The sequence below is a fragment of the Sorghum bicolor genome, chromosome 2 (assembly GCF_000003195.3).
Source record: "Sorghum bicolor cultivar BTx623 chromosome 2, Sorghum_bicolor_NCBIv3, whole genome shotgun sequence".
In the NCBI taxonomy this organism is placed as follows: domain Eukaryota; kingdom Viridiplantae; phylum Streptophyta; class Magnoliopsida; order Poales; family Poaceae; genus Sorghum; species Sorghum bicolor.
The window spans coordinates 15,585,995-15,594,264 of record NC_012871.2 but is presented as its reverse complement, the minus strand read 5'-3'; positions in this window follow the sequence as shown (position 1 = coordinate 15,594,264).

Below are 8,270 nucleotides of genomic sequence, written 5' to 3'. Positions count from 1 at the left end.
AACTATATCTCACAACCTATAGTTTCTATAGCAGTATTCATATAAAGAAAAACATAAATGCAAGGTAGATAGAAAGTAGATTGGCTGTGGCAAGCAACTGTACTATCTCTTTGTGACACTCAGCAGCGTGTAGCAAAAAATAGTGTTTCACACCAACACCAGTAATGGAGTCCTTTTGCTCCACGGAAAAGAGAAAGCCAAACAGGTCTGCGCCAGGAAAAAGTGAAAGCAACTAGCATATTGCGAGCGCGTGCGGCGGCAACGAGCACGGCGGCAACGAGCGAGGAGCAGCAAGCACAGTGGTAGCGAGCGTCGTAGCAGCAAGCGAAGGAGCAACGAGCGAGTGGGGAGCAGTGAGCGCAGGAGCAGCGAGTGAGCAGGGAGCAGCAAGCGCCGGCCGCCGGAGCAGTGAGCGAGTGTGGACCACCAAGCGCCGGAGCAGTGAGCGCGGGTGGAGAGCGTGCATGGGGATCTTGCGAGGCGGCGGTAGCACACAGGATCGAGAAAGAAGACGATAGAAACGAGTAGAGTCCTCCCAACAGTGTTTTGCTAGTTTCTTGACGTCTTGATTCACGAGTCGACACCGAGTCTTAGATAAGAAACGGTTTCTTTGATTTGCAATCTCTCTCCATATTAATTTGATTGCCACATCAGCAATTTGCTTTGCTGTCAATGTAATTAAGATAGATAGAAACTACTATTAATGTCTCATTGGGACTGCCCTAAATGATTTCTAGATGTGAACATTTTCCTAGAGCTCCCCCAGACCATTTATGGAGGCGGTTGCTACATGTGCTGGTCTCCGTTAATATTTGACCACTATCTTGCAAAATCATTTATGCAGTATTTCTATTTTTTTGACAAAGGTAACAACAATCTTGAATAAGGTGCCACAATCCGATCACCAAATTGAAAAATACCATATCTAGAAGGTGTCCATGTCATATGGTCCAATAACTCCACATGGCACACCACGAGGCCTGTCTTGTTAGGCCAGTCTCAATGCATGTTTCATGAGTGTCATGCATATTAAATTGGGTGCCACATAAGCAAAATTGCTGACTTGGCAGGATCATTAAATGAAAGAGTTTTATTAGATGAGAGAGAAGTTTTATCCCCATGAAACTCATATGGCTCGGTTACCTAGTTTATAGTCTTGGTAACTGTGTCATGAAACTATGCATTGAGCTGGCCTTAAGAGCTTTATGAGTAGTAAATAAGCTAATATGGTATAGTACAAATTAATAGAGAGGCGATAAAAGTTTTATAAAGATAAAACTTGTTCTATGAAACTTATATTACACTCGGGAGTCTTAAAAAGAAGGCCATAAAACTAGCACTGAAACTGGATTAATATATAATGAGAGTATTTTTCTACTTGCAGATTTGGCAACGATAAAACTAGTATTATAGTATATACTAAACTAATTTTTTTTGTTGAACACGGTGAAAGCCCAACACCACTACAGATTGTATTTTTACTACTGGAGAGCCGCTAGTGACAATTTTCACCACCGATTCAAAGGCAGGTTGGTAGTTGGCGATGAAAATTGGTCGATAGTCTAGCGAGGGGTATGCTATTGATAGTAGATTGATCGGTGGAGATGCGTAAGACAACAAACTAGATGGTGTTAGATATTTTGAGCCATGGACCAAACAGTTTCAAATAAATCTCAAAGACCCACTCACACATGCATGCATATATGGAAGGTGGGGACTTTAGACCCACCTTGCTACTTCGAAAGGAGTGGGGCCAACTTAAATAGTTGAGCTATCTCCATCTTGTTGAAGCTATTGGAGAGAGGAAAAGAAAGAACCACACGCGCACAGACGCTCGCCTCATCGGGCTGGGCCGGGCCAATGGGCTCGCATGCACGACATGTATGTGAATGGTCCAGCGATTTTCCGCTCCAACCCTTGCGGGTGCGTGGCTTCCTTTTGCTACTTCGAATTTTTGCATGCATGGAGTTTGATACTTCGAATTTTTGCATGCATGGAGAAAATTGTGCCAGCCTATTTGGTAAGCAATTATTCTCGTATTATGGTAAGTGCATAAACGGCAGGTAATTACCATAATGCTGTGATTGATTGAGCGGCTAATTGCTTTTCTTAGTTGCATGCGACACGTATATAAGTCCTCATTACCGAGAGATTCATCTCTTTCTTGCCACATTGCTGCGCTGCCTGCCGTCTTTCCCATCCCGTCGCTAACGTGCCATCGGTGTTGGGAGAGTAGGCTCCGAAGCCTACGTCCCCTCGCGTCCCTGCACGGAGTAGGGACATATTAGGGTTTTGGGAAGCGCCGTCGTGACTTTTCATTGGACGTCTTCTTCCCTCTACGTCTGGCGTTCGCTGATCTCCATCGACAGTCTTCTTCTTCTTCCTCCGTGCCGACTACCCCACTAAGGATATTTTTCTTCTCCTTGTTGTTCGTTCTCACATCTTTTCTGTTGCTAGCACTAGATGTCATGATTGTCTCAGATCGTAGTGCTAGTCTTGATTCATATATCTATGATACATGTTGTTGGTTTTTTCTTATTGTCGGAATTAATCTATACATCGCTAAATTGCTTTTATTTCCAGCAATCCAAAAACCCGATAGGCATTTAGCGATGACTAAGGGATATACAGATGCGATGAAACCAGAGAAGTTCACTGGTGTGAATATCAAGAGATGACAGACGAGGGCCCAGTTGTGGCTCACGGCTATGGGCATATTTTGGGTCGTGGGTAATCCTCCTGCACTACCTCTCGGATCTGGGAAAGAGGTACAAGAGTTTACTGCGGCTACGACGATTTTTGTAGAATGCGTTCTTAGCGTTCTCTCTGACCAGTTTTGTGATGTTTACATGAACATCAAAAGTGCTGCTAAACTATGGGAGGCACTTGAACATAAGCTTGGTGCTGCAGATGCTAGGCACGAGTTGTATGTGATGGAGAAGTATCATGACTTCAAAATAGTTAAAAACTATTTAGTCGTGGAACATGCCCATGAGTTCCACTTGGACACGTCTTGCCCGACAAGTTTGTGGCTAGTGGTATGATTGCCAAGTTACCTCCGTCATGGAGAAACTTTACCACAACTCTGAAACATAAAAGATAGAAGATCTCAGTTGAGGACCTGTTAGCTGGTCTTGATGTTGAAGAGAAGGCTCAGGCAAAGGATGCTCCACCAAAAGCCCCAGAATAGTCCAGTGCTAATATGATGCAGCATGCTGACAAGAACAAAGCCTATTCAGACTACTCAGTTCAAGAAGAAAAAGATGAACATGGATGAAGTTGTGTGTGCTTCGTTTGCGGTGAGAATGGACACTTCGCCAAGAAGTGCAAGAACCGCAAAGGTAAGAAGAATCAGTAGGGGCAGAAATCTGCTAGCATAACTATTGGCGATCCTAGCGGATCTGGGTACAGTAATTTCAATCTAATGATTGGTGGATCGATACAGGAGCCGATATTCATGTTTGTACTAATATCTCTATGTTTTCATCTTACCAGGTCGCACGAGGTTCAACTATCATGATGGAAAACAACTCGCATGCTTCTATTTTTGGTGTTGGTTCGGTCAATCTGAAGTTCATTTTAGGAAAGATCGTGCAACTCAAGAACATGCAACATGCTCCCTCAATAAAGAAGAACCTCATTAGTGGATCCCTCTTGTGTCGAGATGGATTCAAGTTGGTATTTGAGTTTAATAAAGTAGTCGTCTCAAGGTATGGCCAATTCATTGGCAAAGGCTACGAGAGCGGAGGCTTGTTCTGCTTTTCACTCTCTGATTTTTGTACTAAAGTTGTGAACCATTGGTGTGATTCAAATAAAGTGGTTGATATATGACATTCATGTTTGTCTTACATTAATTTTGGTTGTATGACGCGTCTATCTGGTATGAATTTAATTCCAAACTTTTCTACTGTCAAAGGCTCTAAATATCAAGCGTGTGTGCAAGCGAAGCAACCTCGTAAGCCTCACAAGGCTCTAGACGAGAGGTGCACGACATTACTAGAGCTCATATATTCTGATATTTGTGAAATGAATGGTGTGTTGACAAAAACAAGGAAAAATATACTTTATGACTTAAATTGATGATGCAACTAAATATTGCTATTATTTCTTCTAAAAGCTAAATATGATGCGTTTGAATATTTTAAGACTTATAAAGCTAAGGTAGAGAACCAATTAGAAAAGAAAATCAAGCATGTTAGGTTTTATCATGGTGGAGAGTATTTTTCCAATGAGTTCGATCTTTTCTGTGTGGAGAATGGAATAATTCATGAACGAACACCGCTCTAATCTAATGGGGTTGCTAAAAGAAAGAACCGAACATTAATGGACTTGGTGAATGCAATGTTGGGAACATCCGGTATGACTATAGTATGGTGGGGGGAGGCAGTTTTAACAGCATGCCATATTCTAAATAGAGTTCCAACTAAAAATAGTGAAGTTACTCCGTATGAAGGATCAAAAGGAAGGAAACCATCACTCCATTACTTGCGTACGTGGGGCTGTTTGGCTATGGTTAGCGTACCAATTAATAAGAAACGTAAGCTTAGACCAAAGACCATTGATTGTATCTTTTTGGGTTATGCGCACCACAACACAACTTATAAGTTCTTAGTGATAAAATCTGAAACGCATGATGTTTTAGTTAATTCACTTTTGGAGTCATGGGATGTTACTTTCTTTGAGAATATTTTCCCGATGAATGTTTCTTATTCTTTACCGAGTTCGTCTAGTGAATTTACTCCTGAGCCCACACCCTCGATAGAGCCAATTATAGACCCACTTGGTATTAAAGAGGATAACAATGTTGTAGCTCGTAGAAGGAGTAAGAGACAAAGGGTTGAAAAATCCTTTAGTGATGACTTCATTGTGTATCTCATAGATGATACTCCTATGACCATTGCAAAGGCATATGCATCACCAGATCTAGATTATTGGAAGGATAGTCCATAGTGAGATGGACTCCATCACTGCAAATGGCACATGGGAAGTAGTAGATAAACTAGTGGGTTGCAGGCCAATTGGCTGTAAATGGGTATTTAAGAAGAAGCTTAGACCTGATGGTACTATTGAAAAGTACAAGGCAAGGCTTGTTGCTAAAGGTTTACACAGAAAGAAGATGAGGATTTCTTTGATACCTACTCACTTATTGCCAGATTAACTACAATCCGAGTGCTATTATCCTTGGCTGCTTCCCATAAGCTTCTTGTCCATCAGATGGATGTGAAGATGGCTTCCTTAATGCAGAGTTAGAGGAAGAACTTTATATGATTCAGCCTAATGGATTTATAGCACAAGGACAAGAGGGCAAGGTGTGCAGATTACTCAAATCCTTGTACGGCTTAAAGCAAGCACCAAAGTAGTGGCATGAGAAGTTTGAAAATACGTTGACCTCTGCTGGGTTGCAATAAATGAAGCCAACACTTGTGTGTATTACCATTATGGTGGAGGCAAAGGAGTAATCCTATGTTTGTATGTTGACGACATACTAATTTTTGGGACAAGCATCAATGAGATTAATGATGTTAAATCATTCTTATCCCAAAATTTTGACATGAAAGATTTGGGAGAAGCCGATGTGATCCTCAATATTAAACTTAATAAGGGTGAGAATGGGATTACTCTTTTGCAGTCTCATTATGTGGAAAAGGTTTTGACCGCTTCGGTTATATGGATTACAAACCTTCTCCAACACCCTATGATCCTAGCCTAATACTTCAAAAGAATAAGAGGCTAGGAAAGGATCATCTAAGATATTCCCAAATTATTGGTTTATTGATGTACCTAGCTAGCGCAACTCACCCTAATATCTCATTTTTTGTAAGCAAATTGAGTAGATTTTCCTCTAATCTAGGAAGTGATCATTGGTGTGGTATTGATTGAGTAATGCATTATCTAAAAGGCACAATGAGTTATGCAATTCACTATTTTGGGTACCTAGGGGTACTTGAAGGATATAGTGATTCAAACTAGATTTCAGAAGCTGATGTGCTTAAGGCCACTAGTGGATACTTATTCACTTTGGGTGGTGGTGCTGTCTCTTGGAGGTCTTGTAAGGAGACAATACTTATGAAGTCCACAATGGAGGCAGAGCTTACAGCTCTAGATATAGCCTCTACTGAGGCTGAGTGGTTAAGAGATATGTTGATGGATTTACCTTTGGTTGAAAAACCAATTCCTGCTATTCTCATAAACTGTGATAATCAAACAATGATCACGAAGGTGAAGAATAGTCAGGACAATGGGAAAAAGTCTAGCAAACATATAAAGCATAGAATAAAGTCTATCAGGAAATTAAGGAGCTCTAGAGTAATAGATGTGGACCACATCCAGACAGCTAAGAACCTAGCAGATCCCTTTACAAAGGGACTATCATGTACTATGATTGATAATGCATCAAAGGAGATAGGATTGAGACCCATCTAAGTTAACCTCAGTAGTAACCTAACCTATGTGATTGGAGATCCTATGAATTAGGACCTGGGAAGACCAATTTGTTGGTTAATGGGAGAGTACAACCACTTTCCTTTGACCCACTTTGTTAGAGATGCAGTACTCTCATTTTTGTAAGGCAGGTTGACTTTGTCTTAATATGTTCTAAGGCTTTATAGCAAGATACTATCCTACAAAGTATTTCTGTAAGAACACACCTATGTGAGCCTAACTGTTAGTTGCAATTTATAAGAATTGGGTATTCTTTAATAAGCTCATGAAGTGAGTTAGGAGTATGACTTATACACTCCACTCGTGGGGTTGGCTATGGCAGCCTAGTATCAGTCAAGACTTCAAGTGAAGCCTATTTGCACCAAACTACCAATTCAAGGCCTAATCCATTGTGCAGTTACAGATGGGCCTATCTTGTTGTTTTAGGTGGATGTTCAACCTTAACCAGTCTCCACTCAATAGCTGGTATATTAACAGTACTGTGATATAGGGAGTATGACTCGCGTGCCCTCGCGATGTGGTGGGGGATTGTTAGATATTTTAGGCTATGGGTCAAACAATTCCAAATAAATCCCAAAGGCCCACTCACACATGCATGCATATATGGAAAGGTTGGGGACTTTAGTCCCACCTTGCTACTTCAAGAGGAGTGAGGCCAACTTAAACAGTTGAGCCATCTCCATCTTGTTGAAGCTATTGGGGAGAGGAAAAGGAAGAACCACATGCGCACGTACGCTCGCTCGCCTCGCCTCGCCGGGTTGGGCAGGGCATGGCCAATGGGCGCGCATGCATGACATGCGCGTGAATGGTCCAATGATTTCCTGCTCCGACCCTTGTGGGTGCGCGGCTTCCTTTTGCTACTTCGAATTTTTGCATGCATGGAGAAATTGCACCAGCCTATTTGGTAAGCAATTATTCTCGTATTATGGTAAGTGCATAAATGGCAGGTAATTACCATAATGCTGTGATTGATTGAGGGGCTAATTGCTTTCCTTAGCTACGTGTGATGCGTGTATAAATATGGGACAAGACGTCGTCTCCAATATCGAGAGATTCATCTCTTCCTCGCCACATTGCTGCGTTGTCGACGTCTTCCTCATCCCATCATCGATGTGCCATCGGTTTTGGGAGAGCAAGCTCTAAAGCCTATGTCCCCACACGTCCCTACATGGCGTAGGGGGTGTATTAGGTGTTTGGGAAGCACCATCATGACTGCCCGCTAGATGTCTTCTTCCCTCTACGCCCATGTTCACTGATCTTCATCGACGGTCTTCTTCTTCTTCCTCTGTGCCGATAACCCCACTGTAAGGATGTCTTTCTTCTCCTTGTTGTTTGTTCTCACATCGTTTCTATTGCTAGCACTAGATGCCGTGATTTTGTCTCAGATTGTAGTGCTAGTCTTGATGCATACTTTATTCATATATCTGTGATACATGTTGTTGGTCTTTTTCTTATTGTCGGAATTAATCTATACATCGCTAAATTGCTTTTATTTCCAACAGATGGTTACACAAGCACCGGGACATAAGATTTATACAGGTTCGGCCGTCGTCTAGGCATAATACCTATGTCTTGTGCTCCGATGTATTATATTGATGAGTATGTGTTTTGATTGTCTTCATGACTTGTCCTCTAGGGGACCCCTGCCCCTCCTTATATACTCTAAAGGGACATGGTTACAAGTATCCTATTAGCTACAGTATCTTCTTATAGCCTTGCACCACACATCCTCATCTTGTAAGTTGGGCCACCTTCAATGGTGTGGCCCATATACCATCTTGTGGTACCCGGGGGTATATTCCTTCAGCTAGTCCCCAAGTGCCTTGTAT